We start from the raw sequence: 18,198 nt of genomic DNA, 5'->3' as shown, positions 1-18,198 counted from the left end.
ATATCTGTGAGCTTGATCAAAACACATCGAATGAAATTATCAAATAATTTACAAAAAAAGTTATTTTTAAAACTTAAGGCTAGAAAGGTGTCCCTACCGTTAAGTGTCCATGCTGCCTTTGCAGAGGACTGAAGTTCTATCTTTAGCCTCCATTTCAGTTGACTCACAATTACCCACAACTCAATGTCCAGGGGCATCCAGAGTCCATGACCTCTGTTATGAATGTGCACAAACCCACAGGCATATACATAAAACAAAATATTTAAATATGTATGATTCTCTCTGCTATGTTCAAGCAATCTGTATATACATGTACTAGTGTGACAGTTTAGCAGTGCTATAGTATACAATTGTGTCAGTCTTCTCCTTTACTTACCATTTTTCATAATTTGCGTATTACCTCACATACATATAGCAATTCCTCTTATTTATTTATTTTCAAAAATGGACACATTTATTAAGCATTATGGTCAGACTATTATGTTCAGCAATCAACAGAATAGGTCAAAACTGATCTACATTAAAACTCTTTGTTGGAATACTTTGTTTTCCACATAACAGAAACTAAATGTGTTATATGATTAGTCACAAGCACAGTCTTGGAGGGTTTTTTTGCCCATATACATGAGTATTGTTTAAAATATGTCTTCTTCGTGGCTACAAGGCCCTACAAGCACTGCTCTCACTTGAGTGTACAATTCTGTTGCAACCTGTAGCTTTCCTGTAACTCTCTGGTTCTTCTCTCCTACTGAGCTTTGTTTTGAGGCAGTTATTAGAGCCTCTAGCCACTGCCACTGTTGTGCTGCTGCTACTGCTGCTGCTACTGCTGCTGCTACTGCTGCTGCTACTGCTGCTGCTACTGCTGCTGCTGCTGCTGCTGCTACTGCTGCTGCTGCTGCTGCTGCTGCTGCTGCTGCTTAAACCAAGATAGCTGGATGCCTGCCTTGCTTTCTTGGTTTAACAAAGCACTGGCCTTTACCATCATAAGGGATGGAGCTTCTATTTCCAAAGTGTGCTCCTTTAAATGGCCCAAAATTGGAAGACTGATTACTGTAATCTGCAAAATCACTGCAGCTTCCATCACCTCTAAAACTGCTTTCGTCACTATCAGATTCATTATATCCCTTCCCTCTGCCACCATAAACTCTACTTTCATGACTGCAACCAAAGTCACAATAACCACTTATATATCCTTCTCAATCAAAATTGTTATTGTTGACAAAGCCACCACCAAAGTTTTCTGGAGCCACTTTGAACTCTTCAGATGGAGGAAGCACCAGCCATCTCTTGCTTCTCTGAAAGATTTTCCTGTTTCACAGTTGTGGCCTTTCACAATATGGTATAGTCATTTCCAGGACAAGATAGAGACCTGGGATAAAGGAGGTGCCCAAGAATCACTGATGCTGACCTTAGCTGTGATTCACTATATCAGTGATATTGAATCTGAAGAGACTACCTCCTGAAGCCAGGTAGGAACCCCAGTTGAATGATGGAGGTATAGAGACACCAACCCACCCACAAAACTTTCAACCTAAATTTATCATGTCTACAAGAAATGCAGGCACAAGGTGGGGGAGCAAAGACAGGGAGAGGGGGAAAGGATTGTGGAAGATGGTGACTGGGAGAGTAACAGTGAGCAGACTGTAAAGTGAATAAGTAAAAAAAAACCCCTAAATTAATTAAATTAAAAATTGATTGCAATATAACTACCTTTAGTTTCATTATACAAAAATACTTATATGAGGATCTCATAAGGAATCATTCAATTATCCTTATTGTGGTTCTAAAGATTTTAAAAGTAAATTTGACATGTTTAAGATACTATATTATTCAATTTCATGTTACAATAAAAATACATATACAGTGTAAAAGTCCATGTACAGTGTAAAATGAGATTTGTTTTGGCTTAGGGTTTTGAAAGTTCAAAAGTGGCCCTATTGGTAGATCAGTAATCATGTGAATTACCATGTAGAGCATGAACTTGTATGCTGAGAGATAAGGATGAGAAAGAATAGAAATATATGGAAGAAGGCAAGCAAGAGAGGGGGAATACAAAGAATTTCAGAAATAGATGCTCTAATTTGAAAAGATTTCATCAGGAAACAGTGATAGACTGCCGTTTAAAATTCCTCAACCATCTTATAAGTTATATTTCATCTGTGAATATTTTTTAAGTTGCATTTTTTTTAAAAAAAATAATTTACTGCTTTGATTACCATTCAAAGTAAATAACTAATAGAATTTGCAGATTTGTGAAGTGTGAATGAAAAACTATACAGAAAATCACGATTTTTGGATCCAAGTGAAAACAGACTTAGAAGGGATAGTAGAACACACATCAGATGAGCAACTTTATTTATTTATTTATTTATTTATTTATTTATTTATTATAACTTTTATTACTCATTTATTATAACTATTTATTCTTCCCATATGTCAAAATCAGATCTTTACAGTAAAGTTTTTTTACCTTGTCTTGTTTTGAGATTTTTCTTTGAGTTGCACACCCTTTATAAAGCCCCCGATAGTTTTATATACTTTTGCCAATTATTTAATAGTTTTGTAGATAAATGTTAACTTTTATTAAACAAGAAAAAGTAGAAATACAGCCCCAAAGCTGTAAACAACATATGGTTCGAAGAAGGATCAAGAGAAGTAAAACAACAACATTAACAACAATAACAACAACAACAATGAAAGTCCTTTGGACTTTGTATTAACTAAGATTCTTTAGAGGTAAAGAACTGATAGTATAAATACATACAAAGAGAATTTATTAGAATGGCTTCCAGGCTGGTCTAACAATGACTGTATCCTAGTGGAAAGTCCAGGGATCTATTAGTAGTTAAATCCATGGGGCTAGATTTCTCAGCTGGTCTTTAGTATGTATCAGAATCCTCAGTAAATAGACTCAAATGCCAGTGAAGTAAGAGTGAAAGCCATCAGGCATAGACCAAATATGTCCTTTACATAGACTGCCATTAGAAGATATGGCTCTGATTTAAGGTGGATCTTCATATCTCAAGCAATTCAATCAAGAAAAATCCTTCAGAGCTATACCTTGTAGATTAGGTTTTAGTTCTTTCCAGATATAATCACATTGTAAACCAATAATATCCATTACAGACTAGAAATAAAATGAAAATTCAACTCAACAGATTTGTGTAATGCAGAGAAAAATAAATTTAAGAATAGCACAGAGCCTTACCAGCCTAAGACAGAAGTACATTGCTTTGATAATGGAATATTACATATTGATAAAAAGAAACTATATATAATCAGTGGAACACATAGGGGAGCCTTTAATGTGCATTAATATGTGAAAGAGACAACTACTATACAAACCAAGCCATATGCCATTTTGAGAAAAGCAAATTCCAGACATTTGCAAGTCTACTGTTTTTTCACATAGAGTCTGGGAAAAGAAGTGAGGAATAAATGAAAAGGACACAGGCGAGTTAGTGACAAGTAAGGGTTGTCTCTGTGGCAATGAAATGTTAGGTACATGGCAAAAATGTATCAAGCCCCGCAAACAGTTCAGGTTAAAAGAACCTTCCTATATGTGAACTATTGGCTCAGCTACCTTTTTAAAATGTATGAACTTAAATTACTACATGAAGAACAAAACATGTGTGTAGCTCATGCAAAACAGACATGTATAATTAAAATGTAAAAAGCAGTAACTTCCACATGAAGAGATTTGGAATTACTGGCTTTGCTTTTTCTTATGCCCTTTCTAGGATAAATTCTGTTACCTCTTATTTAATGTGAAAAATAAGAGTCTTATTAAACTATGAAATGAATGTTAATTGACCCATGAAGTATCTTCGGGTTAGATTGTCATTCCAATAATAGTTTATGTACTTTGTTCTAAGGTACTTCTGATGGATCTGTTCTTGCTTAATAGGAAACACAGGTTGCCCTTGCAGTACTTTTGCTGTAGACGATTTATTAGATGAATTTGATCTTGTGAGTATATGTTAAAAGGGAAACAAAAGGCTCTTTTCTCCCAGTCATATTTTTTAACCAGATATGTTAATTTCTCCGGTATACATATCACTTCTGTGTGGCAGTTCTTTTGATTTTAAAGGAATAAAACTTTTACTTTTTAGTCATTATCTAAGGATTCCTAAAATCTGATTAGAAATCTTCCCTCTTTGTTATTTTCTTGATCTCTTTTAAGATACAAAATAGTTTGCTTTATTCTTATGTCTTGTCATCAGGAAGTAGATTGTCTTAAGGGTTAATACTGCCATGTTTGTTTTAAGGCTCTGCTTTTACAATTTAACAGCTTTGTACTTTGTTTTCTTTATAAAAGATCTTTTATTTTTTTATGTGTGATAAAATTCAGGTCCAGATATACAGCTTTAGAAACTATTTAATTCTAGCAGCCAAGTCATATAGTTTCTTCTCCAGATGTATTCCTTCTTCTCACTTTTCTTCAGTACAAAATGAATAATGTAAGTGAAATCTTGATAATTTTCTACATATGTTCTTCATGCTCACACTGAACAACATTCATTCTCTCCAGTTGCAGTCAACTCCCTTCTAACACCTTTCTGCACTTTATAATTGCATTTCTGCACCTGGTAGTTTTCCTTTTTGTATGGGGATAATTCTAGGTCCAATATGGAAGAGGAAACAAAGCATCCTCACTTGTGACAAAAAAAATAGATGCTAGCTTTTTAATATCCTTTGTATGCTACAGAGATTATACCTATTAATACACATGGCAGATAAGTTTTAGAACCGGTCATTCAGTTTTTGTGTGAGTAAATATTTAGTAATAAACTCTTTTCAAGGAAAATCAAGTCATTTATTGGTATCATTAATAATGCTCACATAGATATCTTTTCATCCTAGACTATTTCAAGACACCAAAAATATGATCAACCTGTTTATTGTAATTCAAGACCCACATAAATCATGTATAGAACAGTACTCAGAAATCCTGTCCTTTAAATGCAGTTTGAATATTAGAAAAAGTAAGACTCTCCTGATTTTATTCTCTTTAATTGTTCTGGAGGCCAATTTTCCAGTGTGGTCCTTCTAATAGGTTGGCTTAATGATGTTTATATGACTTCTTGTGAAAGCAGAAAGAACAGTATAATAATGATATAAACATAAGAAGTATCTGTCCCCTGGGACACATGATCACAATCTACAAGCCTGGAATTTATAGACTTTTGAGGTTATAAGAAAAATGAAAATTTGCTTACTATAATTACTAAGGAAGAACAGCAAAAATAGTTTGTGCCAAGCAAGACATTGTTCTCAGGTGAAAAGTTTACATAGAATATTACAAATATTTCAAATATCAGTAAGGTGTTTATAAGAACATCACAGGTCCACTCTTTTTAATATTCTTGACAGACTCAATTCTCCTTCCTCTTCAACTTGTGGAAGATGCTAGCTTTGAGTCCTCCCTGAGGAATTAGAAGAAAAGGAAGAAGAAAACTTTGATTTTCCATTGAACTCATGTTCTTCCCCCAGTATTAGAATAGCACAGCAGCTGCTCTCTCGAATCTGGCAAATCCCTGGAGGGGTGGTTGTACTTGGTGATTGTAGTTAGCTCAGCGGCTCTGGGGTTAGAGTTGCTTCCTGCTGTTTCTGCATCCACAAATATTTGTTAAATAATATGCTGAGAGAAGACATAGAAAGGCTCTACAACTGTGCTGGTAACCTCACCCCACTACAGTCTAACAAATACTCCCAGTGCGCAAGAACATTCCTACTAGTAGGCCACTGCTTATGAGCCTTACATGACCTTTTCTTCCATTTACAGAAGTCTGATTTTCTTTAACATCCTTGGCTTCTCCTAGGGAAAGAAGAAAGTGTTACTTTATTATTTAGCTTATTAAAGAAAAAATAAAATTAATGTTACTGTATGAATAACTTTGGACAAAATCCAATCTATAAACTTGAAATCACTTTATACAACTTCAATACAAATAATGGATTACATAGGAGTTGCTTAACCAGTGTTAAACCATCATCTCAGAATCTCTGCTAAAATGGAGAAGGAGGGACAGAAGAAGAATATTACAACACACAGTAAAATCCTAGTAACCAAGTATCTGGTTTATGAGGCTACTTATTTAGCTTGGAGAAAAAGCAGTCCACATCCAGTCTTCCCTGCCCCTGTACTCTTTATCTGAGATAGTGCAGCTTCAGAGTGTCCTGTCATATCTTTAAATGTTAATGTTTTATAAACAAGGTGATCACTGTGAAGATTGACATTTTATATGATGAGAGTACATTTAGGAAAATGTTCAGGAATTACGTAATTTATTATTGGCAAGGTCATTTCTTGTCCCATAACATCATGTCTGTGAGTAATCAATATAGTATTTTTCAGTATATTTTCTTTTTATCACTATGCAAACTGTTAGAACCTTTATTTGAACACAGAGAGTGCTATTTATTGTACTCTATAATCTTTAGTGTAGAAAGAAATTCTTGGAAACTTAAACACTAAGCCTCTACAAAGCACAGAATACTATCCGCCATAAATATCATTATATTATATAATAAACTAATATGGTTTAAAGCACATTTTAGTGAGAATTCCATTTGATTCTGTCCTAATGTAACTTCTGAGAATATAAAGGCCCATAAATATTTCTGAGATCCATATATATTATTGAGAATCAGAATATATATCACCACATACATAAAAGGAATATAATAAAAGTAAATAATAGGATGAAAAATTTATATATATATTTATATATACATATATTTATATATACATATATATATATATATATAGTGTGTGTGTGTGTATGTATGTGAGATGTAATTATATGTGTCTTTCATCACTGCGTTGTTTTACTCTATGACGTGGCTTCTTAAAAATTGTGTTTATTCTCTGATTGGTTCCAAGACAATGGTGCCAGCCCTTCCTCCCCACACCATACTTGTTCCATCATGGATATCTGTTAAGGTGATGCTAACCTTTAAGAAACTTAAAATGTGAGTATTTCATTTTTCTAAATAGGAATGTTGAACTTGTTTGAGAATAGTGAAGATTATTTCTGCAAGAAACAAGCAAAACTTCAAGAACCATATGCTTTATAAAAAAATCAAATTGAATTTCTGGAAATGTACAAAACCCATATCTTTGATAATTGAGTTAAGAATCTGGCAGATATCCAGCTCTCAGGAGACTGAGACAGAATGGTCAGAAGTTCAAGGCCTGTTATGTGGGCTATGTAGAAGTAATTTATCTTAAGGAAGAAAATACAAGGTATAAGGATTAACTGGTGAAGGATCAGCTTCATTTTCTCTGCCAATTAAAGAATTAAGAAGCAGAAGAGTTAACCGAAATTTGGGTGAGTCATGGAGGAGCCCACATATGAACTGAGGACATTTGGCTTTCCTCTTGAGGTTCTCTTCAACTTTTTAATAAAAGATACAAAAAGGAGGAGAAATGGAGAAGATACCTCAGCATGGAGAACAGCCACATAGCAGGGAGCCACATGGTGGTCAGGGGATCCTTCGATGAAGAATAAGTATTCTTTCTGGACCAGAGTTTATAATCACACCTACACTATCGTCAGCATCCACGGGAAATGAAAAAGGAACTAGTGTACCTTTCTTTCTTGGCATATGCAGACAAGCTTCATGTTAGCATTTAGAAAATATACTAAGGTAAAAAATTCTGGGAAAGAAAAACTTGCATGTTAAGCTGAAACCTCATTCTTCAAGAGTGTTCCCTTAGCCAGATCCTTTAGCAGCCCAGTTGATCAAAATGGTGAAGAGACCCCATCCCTGTCTATAACATTAGGGAAGAAGAAAAGAAAAGAAAAAAGAGAAACAAGGCAAGAATAGAAAAGAATCAGACAGCTAGGCTGGATTAAATTTATTGAGTCCCTGACAACCTAGAAACTCAGGAACACTCCAGGGAACACTTTGGCTACATGGGATCATAAAGCCACTGCATACTGTTGTCCCCTTTACTTCCCATAATTGACTCCAACCAATTGTTGAAGCTTTCCATCTGGTACTAGTCTTTGATACAAAGTATCTTTGCAACAGTAAGAGCTGATGCAGGAGACAACTTTAAAGTATATGCAGGTGTGTGTGTCATGTTGAGATGTAAAGTAAACAAAAAGATGTGTTTATTATGTAAGGGAATTTTCAAAAAATATTGGTATGATTATCTCCCTAGGCAAAGTGAAAGAAGAGAGATAATTAACATGTTTATGTTCTTCAATGGTGTCTGCTTGTAGAATCTGATAAATAACCAGAAATTATTTTGTAGAACTTACTACTCTTTTCCATAGTGCCTCCTAGGTGGTCGCCTATGTCAAGATGAAAACAAGTGTCTCTTTCCAAGGTGAGAAGCTGTCAGAATATCATTGAAGAAGAATGATGAAAGAAGGCTTTGTAAGTACGATGAGAAGCACACAGTCAGAGAAGAAGCTGCTGATGCTCTGGTGAAGAGCAGAAAGATAAATGATTTGAATCATTGGTGGAAATGACAAACAATATTTCCCTGGAAACAAGACATCTTGATCCATGGCCAAGTGCCTGCTTTTGAGTAAGGACTATTCTTATTAAGACCAAGGAGAACTAGAAAGAAGAGGCATATGTATGTTTGAGAATACATTGTGGATGTCCACCTGAGTGTTCTCAACTTGGTTATTATTTAAAAAGAGGAGAGAGAGAGATATTCCTGGACTGATAGATATATTGTGACTTGTTCATTGGGGTCTTACAGTTGCAGAAGAATCTGAAAACCTTGCAATCTCTTTAAAGATGATGCTTCCCAATACATTGTCAAAAAAATCTTTTAAACAAAGAAGGTGAGAGCCCAGAAGTAAAACACACAAGATTCAGCCTCTTCCTGCAGCAGAAACTGACACACTGTTTTAAAGAAATAGCATACTGAGGAAACAAGGAAGAAGCACCAGAATATGCTAAACTTTTAGCCAAGAGAATGAAGAAATTCAAAGAAAAAGCCAGGAATAGATTGCCAAGAGATGTAGGCTGTCTTCCGTAAGAGTTCCTTCTTCTAAGACTGAGTCCAGTCAAACATATATCTTTAAGAGTAAGTGACAAGGACACATTGTGGGTCCAAGAATTTGTGTGTTGATGTCCTTATTCCTCCATTGGGAGTCCTTCCTGGCCACAGGAAGTGGCCACTTCAGGCTTAATATTGTCCACTGCTTGGAGTCACCCTCATAGACTTCCAGGGTCCTCCCTCCATCCCAGGTCTCTGCATAACCTAATGACTGCCTCCATCCTTGGCCGATTTCCATTTCCTCTCACCTACTCTGCCTACACCTGATCCCATACCCCCTGCCCATTCCATTCTCTCTCCTATTCAGTTCCCTCCCTCTATCTACCTCTGATATCTATTTCTCCTTCTCAGAAAGATTCAATAATCCTCCCTTTGGTTCTCCTTGTTATTTGACTTCTTTGGGTCTGTAGATTATAGTGTGGTTAACCTGTATTTTATGGCTAATACTCACTTATAAGAGAACATACCATGTGTGTACTTTTGGGTCTGGATTACTTCACTGAGGATATTTTCTAGTTCCATCCATTTAGCTACATAATTCATGATAACTGTGTTTTAATAACTGAATAATGTTCCATTATGTATATAAATCCCATTTGCTTTATCTATTCTTCAGCTGAGAAACATCTAGGTTGTTTCCAGTTTCTGGCTATTATGAATAAAACTACTATGAATATAGTTAAGCAAATGTCCTTATGAGATGGTGGGATATGTTTTGGTTATATGCCTAGGAGTGGTATATTTGGGTATTGATGTAAGATTATTCTCAATTTTCTGAGAAACTACTAAATTGATTTCCAGAGTGACTGTACAAGTTTACACTCCCATGAGCAATGGGAAAGTGTTCTTTTTTTTTTTTTTTACCATGTTTTGATCTTAGCCATTCTGATGGGTGTAAGGAGGAATCTCAGAGTCACTTTGGTTTGTGTTTCCATGATTACCAAGGACTTTGAACGTTTCTTCTATTGTTTCTTGGCTGTTCAAGATTCGTTGATGGGAATTCTCTGTTAAGCTCTGTACCTCACTTTTAAACTGGGTTACTTGTTTTGCTGGTGTCTAACTTATTGAGTTCGTTATATATTTTGGATATTAGCCCTCTGTCAGATGGAGTGTTGATAAAGATACTTTCCCAATCTGTAGGCTATTGTTTTGTTCTATTAACAATGTTCTTTGATTTACAGAAGCTTTTCTGTCTTATGAGATTCGATTTTTGCTTGTTGATCTCAAGTGCTTGAACCACTAGATTTATTTCATGTGCTAATGTATTCAAAGCTGTTCCCTACTTTCTCTTCTGTTGGGTTTAGTGTATTCTGTTTTACTTTGAGGTCCTTCATCTACTTGAACTTCAGTTTTGTGCAGAGTGACAAATATAGTTTTATTTGCATTCTTCTATATGACAAACCAATGACTGCCATCAAATTATGATCCATCCCATGTACAGAAACCAATCCCTGCCACTATCAATGACATTCTGTTATGCTTGTAGATAGAAGCCTAGCATAACTGTCGTCTGAGAAGATCAACCCAGCAGCCAATGGAAAGAGATGCTGAGACCCACAGGCAAACATTAGATGGAGCCTGGGGAGTAATATAGAAAAGATGGGGGAAAAATTGGGGTACCCGAAGAGGACAGGGACTACACAGAAAGAGCAACAAAGTCAACTAACCTGGACCTTTAGAATTCCCAGAGACTGAACCACCAAACAAAGAGACAGCATGGGCTGAACCCAGGCCCTTTGCTCAAATGTAGCAGATGCTGAGCTTGGTCTTCATACGAGTCCCATAAAAACTGGAGAGGGGACTGTCCAGGAATCTGTTTCTTGTCTGCCTGTGGATCCTGGCTACAGTGCACAAAGATGCCCCTAATACTGGGATGACTTGATGTGTAGTGGGTGGCTGGTAAAGGTGTAGGGGTGCGGGTTAGGGGGTGGTGAGGAGAAGGGAATGGAGGGAGAATCTCCATGATGGGGATACTGTGAGGAAATAGGAGCTGATATTGGGGTGTAAGGTGAATAAAATATTAAGTTAATTAAAAATATAGTAACACTAAGTCACCTTTTATTTTCAAATATTTCCACAATAAAAATTTCATTGTTGGTGATTTTGCTTTTTACTTTTTAAAAAAAATCTGACCTAGAAAGATCTTACAGACTTTTGGATATATACTAAAAACAAAACAAACAAACCTGATTTCTTTGTGTTCATGTAGCTTTCCACCCACTTTGCACAAACTGCTGATTGTTTCAGGAGATATGATTAGAAACGCATGTGAGCTTCAGGTATAACAATGTGAGTCCTTTGATGTAGGTGGTACCTTAAGTAACCACTATAGAAGTAGGGTCTAAACTAGAATCAAGCTATGTTTCTCTGAGAATAATTAACATTGCACATGCCTCTTGCCTTACTTTTAAACAAAGAAAGAAAGAAGTTTTTGCATGCTCTGGTACTACATCCTCCTTCCCCATTTCAGAGCATAGTTTGGATTACAAATCTTCTTACTTTGGTCCTAGAATTGAGATAAATACTTTTTTTATTAAATTTCCATGCAGGAAAATGTATCCTTTAATTTTTTTGCTATGCAAGACTTTACGAATTGATGTGTAGAATAATTGAATCACGTTAAAAAAAAATACATTCTACCACTTAGAATTCAGCTTTCTCCACTTCTACACCCCAGCTCTTGGAAATTAAACATGTTTATTTTGGGGATATATAGTGAAACATACATCCAGTGCTTTATATAGTAAATGTTTACTGAAATATATATGTATGTATATATATATATATATATATATGTGTGTGTGTGTGTGTGTGTGTGTGTGTGTGTGTATAAATATGTATATATTATAATTATATATTTATTTACATATACATATATATGTAAAATCCCACAAAACTCTGTTTACATACAACTCTACTGTTTTACAATTATAGAAATAAAATGATTTATATTTTCTGGGCACATTGTCAACAATTCATATTGTCAAATTTATTTTAAATCCTCCATATAGGTGGGACATGTTGTCTCTGTGGTTAGTTTTTGAAGGTTAGTTATAATCTTCTTCAGTTGGTAAGGAAAAAGTTTTCCAGGATTATTAATTAATTAATTAATTAATTAATTTTATGAACATTTGTCTTTACATCTCATTGTCAGGAAAAAAACCTAAGATTATTAGTAGTCATTTAAGGCCATTAAAGCTTCTTCATCGAACATGGTTATGATCACATTTGATGGTCAGTAAGAATTGATACTCACTGTCAAGCTTGAAAACTTTAGTTTGAATGAAGAAACCCTCAATGTAGAAAGAGAGAACTTATTCTTACAACTTGTCATCTGACAGCCATATATATGCACAGACACATGTGGGCATGTATATACACTTAACAAATAAATATTTCTTTTATAAGGTAGTCCTGAAGAAATGTTGAAAAGCCTTTGTTGCTTTTCAGAGGACCTGAGTGGGTTCCCAGCACAAATTTTGGATGGCTGACAACTTCCTATAATTTCAGCTCCAGGGAATCCAGTGACCTCTTCCGGCCTCCATGGGTACTCCCAAGCACATACCTACATACACACACACACAGATACAAATGCATAAATGAAAATATGTCATTATTGTATTAGAGTTTTCTAGAGAAACATAACTGACAGGTTATAAATATATATATGCATATATATATATATATATATATATATATATATATATATATATATATAATCATAATTATTGATGCTTGGCACAACTGTATACTGCTTAGTTCTCACCACTTGCTCCTCTAAATGGTGTTGCAATATACAGCAAGTGTCTTGATCATCTTTTGTTTTCTATCCTTTCATCCTCTTTGAAGTTCCACCTTGTTAGGATTTTAGTTTTCTTTTCTTTTTTTTTTTTCATATAAATATGTGACTTCTCTGAGAGCTCCACACAGAAAGGAGTCTGCAGTCCATGCTTGATACCATGTCAGTGACTTCATCTTATAATATGGTCATCTCACCTATGTCTTACCTTGTGAGTGAATTGATAATAGCTTCTAAGAGCTATCCTATAGAATCTGTTGAAGGAGTTGGGTTCCCTTTTCAAGTGTTTAAAACATGTATATAATTTTCTTACTGCCATCCCATGCATTTTTAATTTACATTTATTGAATTTAGATTTATTTATTTATTTACATAAACTCTGAACTCTACTCCCTTTCTGGTCCTGCCCTCAAAGAATCTCTCTCCCTAATTCTTCCTCTTCTCCTCTGAGAAGGTGGGGCATTCCTAGGAATCTCTGGACCCTGGGGTATCAAGTCTCTGCCAGATTAGGAGCATCTTCTGCCCCTGAGGCCAGATAAGGAAGCCCCGTTTGGTGATGGATACCACAGTCAAGCTACTCCTTTAGGGAGAGCTTCCAATCCAATTGTTGGAGGATCCACATGGAGACTGAATGCATGTCTGCTACATATATATGTTATCTTCACTCTTGTTTAATTTTGAGAAGTTTATACATGTATAAAATGACAAATGATTACCACAATCCCCCTTACAATTTTCTCATGTCCTTCCCCTAATACCCTATTCCACAGCTTTTATTTATTTATTTTTAAATATGTTCAATTAGTACTCACAGATAGGCATGGTTGTGGGGTATGGGACCAATAATTGGAATATAGAAAATCTATCAGAGGCAGCATTCTAAATATGATTATGATGATGATCATATAATAATAATAACAATAATATTAATATTTCTTCCACACTAACTACTATCCACAGCTGATAGTTTTCCAATAGACAGTGAGATGTGAGTACTGGTTACCTTATCAATTCATGGATTTTGGCTGATTTAATCTTGTGTTAGTCTTGTACCCTGCATCATTTTTATTTAATCAATACTTTATTCTCTGGTTGTATTTGTACCCTATTGTCTTTCTAAAGCAGTATTTCTACACCTGTGAGTAGTTGGGGAGGTCCAATAACCCTTTCACAGGGTTTTCTAACACTGCCAGAAAACAGAGCCATTACTGTTGCTAACAGTAGCAAAATTAGATATGAAGTAGGAGCAAACTAATTTTATGTTGGGGTCACCATAACATGAGAAAATGTACTAATGGGTGGTAGCATTAGGAAGATTGAGAACCACCAATGTTAAAGTATTCTTTGTTTCTTTACATGGTACTAGCAAGAAATTTTGCAAACTATCATAATTGCATTAGACTAATTTTCTATTACTCCTCTTTCTATTCTTGAAGATATTATACTAGTTCCCCACTTAACTCTGTGAGAATCTTGTAGATTGCTTTATGAATATCCACTTTTTTCAAAGCTTAGTTGTTGTCTGATCCTAGAGTCACTGTTTCTCACAAATAGTTTGATGATTTTCAAATGTATCAGAGACTACTAAAACTAATAATATAAGTATCTTTTCCCCTTATTGTTTACTATGAAAAAGTTTATCTACTTATTTGCACAATATATTTTAAGCAATATTACAGATGTTTCAACCAGACATGTTTCTAGATAGAACTCACAAGAAATTTTACAGTTTTGATAAGACATTGAGATTCTTTCTCATGATTTTATGTAGTTGGAAAGGGGTGGAAATTTTCTTACGTTATCAGATTACAAGCCTAAGAACATGGGGTTTAAATAACTCACAGAATATGAATCCATGGAAACAATATGATCTAAAATTCTAGGTAATCTTAATAAAAATTTCTTAATAAAAATTTTACTCTATTTTATATATTGACTTGAAATGACAAAATACCAATGCAGAGATTTAAAATGAAAATAAATTTACTTTTAATAGTATTGTAAATTTCTTTTCCATCATACCAAGAGACAGAATTTTCATCATTAAAATATTCCTTAGCATCGATGTTATTATGTATACAAAAGTTTTCTTACATTTGGTATCATTTACCTGGGATCATAAATACGGCTTATTTTAGAGAAATTCTTAATCTTTTAACCATATGGCTATTATATCCTTCTAACAGTTTTCTCCAGGCTTCTGAAATGACTTCAAGCTCCATTCTGTTGCTATTCAGCACTGCCTTAGGTTTCATATGAAATAAAGAAGGCAGAATAATTCTCTGCATCCATGGCCTTTCCTTTTTCCTAGCATTCTCATTCCTTCTGGTAAAGAATATGATTTCATTTTTGTCTCAGCAATATTATAGCTATGATTTGTTTTTTATGGTGTTGTTATGTACTGTTTTTCCTTTTAATCTAAGATCAAGTCAAATAATTTGACAACAGCAGATAAACATAATAAGGTAAATGAGACTAAAAATCATTCCACTTTGTTTTTCTCTGTGTATCAGGCTACCTTTTCTCTAATTAAACTGTCTACCCAGTTTCTAGCCAGGTGATACAGTAATAAAAACATGGATAAAAAAAGAGCTTAAACACATTCTGTATTTCTCCTATTATTTGTCTTCTATGATGATTTAAAAGAAAAAAAAACTCTTCCTTCCCCCCTCCACTTCCACCCAATTTCCTCCCTCCCTCTGTCTACCATGATTATTTTGTTCCCCTTCTAAGTGATTTTCAGGTATCCACACTTGGGCCTTCCTTCTTGTTAAGCTTCCTACAGTCTATGAGTTACATCCTGGATAATCTGATTTTTTTTGGCTAATATCCACTTATCAGTGAGTACATACCATGCATTTCTTTTTGGGTCTCGGTTACCTCACTCAGAATGATATTTTCTAGTTTCATCCATTTGCCTGCAAAATTCATGATGTCATCAATTTTAATAGCTAGGTATTAGTCCACTGTGTAAATGAACCACATTTCCTGTATCCATTCTCTGGGTGAGGGACACTGGGTTGTTTCTAGCTTCTGGCTAGTACAATTAGGTGGGAGTGGGTTGCTTGTTGGGAAGCACCCTCTCAGAGGTAGAGGAGGATGGGGGAGAGGTGAAGAACCTGGGGAGGGGAGACTGGGAAGGAGGGCAACTTTTGGAAAGTAAATAAATAGAATAATTTAATAAAAATTAATAAACTCTAATGAATAATTTTGCCAAAACATATAGATTCCACTGAGTCATGTCTCTTCAAATGGAGGAAATTTTATATAATAATTATTTAATAGTTTTAATTTTTATTACATTTGTTTATGTTTTCTTTGTGTGTTTGTGTGTGTGTGTGTGTGTTTGTGTGTATGTGTGTATGCATGTGTGCATGCACCATGGTACAAGTTTGGAAATCAAAGGACAAGATTCAGGAGTTGGTTCTCTTCTACCATGTTAATTCTGGGAATACAGCTCATCTTTAGATTAGAAGCCAGTGCCTTTACCCACCAAACCATCTCCCTGGCCTTCATATTAAGGTTTTTTAAACACACATTCTGTTTTCAGGATTATAAATTTGATAGCCAATAATCATTTTCTATGCTATATGAGTCATAATAAGTCACCTGGGTAGCAATTGGTCAAGTATCAAATTTGTTTGAAACTTAATGCATAGGAAAAATGCTGGATTCCCTCTTGTCAGGATCCATTTCTACTAAAAATCAATCACTGCCCTCTCTGGCCTTGGAGTCCATAATAACAATAAAAAGGCCAATCACCTAGTATTAGGAATGAAGGGCCTTAAAATAACTCTAGAGTTTTGATTGCATCAAGCTGTGAATGACAAAGTTAGAGGCATATGGAACATAAGAGAAAAATACTGTTAAAGAAGCCTATCACCTTCAGTTGTTTTCAGCTTCAATTATTTGCTGTTTTCTTCATTTATCGTTTTATCCACACTCAAAGCAATTCTATTGATCATAATCAATTACTCATAGTTTTTCAAATTATTCATTATCCACTTGAAATGATCAAATTAAATCTTGTTTCAATTTTATAAGGTATGCCACCTCTTTGAAACTATGCTGTTTTATGAATGAATATTTGATTAAAATAGACAATGGTAACTTATCCCTGTACATTGAAAATTCAATTATACTTTGAAATAACAAAATACAAGCTACTCCTACAATGGTTTGTTATCTATGTTTACAGCCACTTTTTACTACTTTGAAACAAAATCAGTCATGTCTTTCTGGTTTCAAAGTTCACCATGCTCATATGTTCAAAGATTGTGACATCAATCCTAGCCATGCCAGATACCTATCACTACATGTCAGATTGGAAGTAGCATTAACTTAGTAACCACAATAGGATTATGTTGTGAAAGCCTGTGAGACGGGAGACTCATCCAATCTTCATAATCCCATTTTTCCCTACAATAATGCTTCAGACTCTCCACTTAACTCCATACTGGAAAATGGAATAGCCCGCTTGCCTGTTACCTTTGTTGTTTTGAAAATATCTATCCTAAATCAGTACTTATGTTTAAAAATCTGTATCTATACAATTATAGAGGTATGAGGTTTGTCAGATCACATGAAGCAAGCTTGATAGAATTCACTATTGTAAACTTTATAATTTTCATAATATTTTATTTATTTATTTATTTATTTATTTATTTATTTATTATTAACTCACTCCCCTCCCTTTCTTCTGTGTGTGTGTGTGTGCGTGTGTGTGTGTGTGTGTGTATGTGCATGTGTGAATCTCATTGCTTGTATGAGGAGGTTAGAGAACAAGTTGCATGAGTTGCTTCTCTCATTCCACCATGTGGCTCCTGAACATTGACCTTAGGTCATCAGGAATGACAATGAGCACATTTAACTGCTGAAGCATCTTACTGGTCCAACTCTATCATCCTTGCTTTCTGTCCTATAGTTGAGTGTTCCAGTTGTGTAAATAAAATGTTTTTGACTAATTGAACTTTTCTGCTGATCCCCACTGTTGTCATTTCCAAGTAATTCACAAACAATGACTCCAGCAAGACCCTTCTTTTCGTGTGTGTGTGTATGTGTGTGTGTGTTGTGTGTGTGTGATAAACTTTAGCATTGCTTATTATAATTTAATTAATGGAATTTACATTGGGTAAATTTTTCTTCTTTGTTTTCTAATAATGAGTATTAGATGGTGCAAATAAAATTTGTTTTTAAATTTTTTTCCAGTGCTAGATTTTGAAGCTCAGATTGAGTGTTCTGCTACCAAGCTTTTCTTCAGCCTTATTCCTTAAATTCCCATAATATATTTCTACTATGCATACTGATGTGAGTTACATTGAGTGCCTACTATTACCAAACTTGTTGCTCAGGTGTACAAGGTTTACTTTTC

The sequence above is a fragment of the Grammomys surdaster genome, unplaced genomic scaffold, assembly GCF_004785775.1.
Source record: "Grammomys surdaster isolate TR1022 unplaced genomic scaffold, NIH_TR_1.0 348, whole genome shotgun sequence".
Lineage (NCBI taxonomy): Eukaryota > Metazoa > Chordata > Mammalia > Rodentia > Muridae > Grammomys > Grammomys surdaster.
This window is presented reverse-complemented; position numbering follows the sequence as displayed.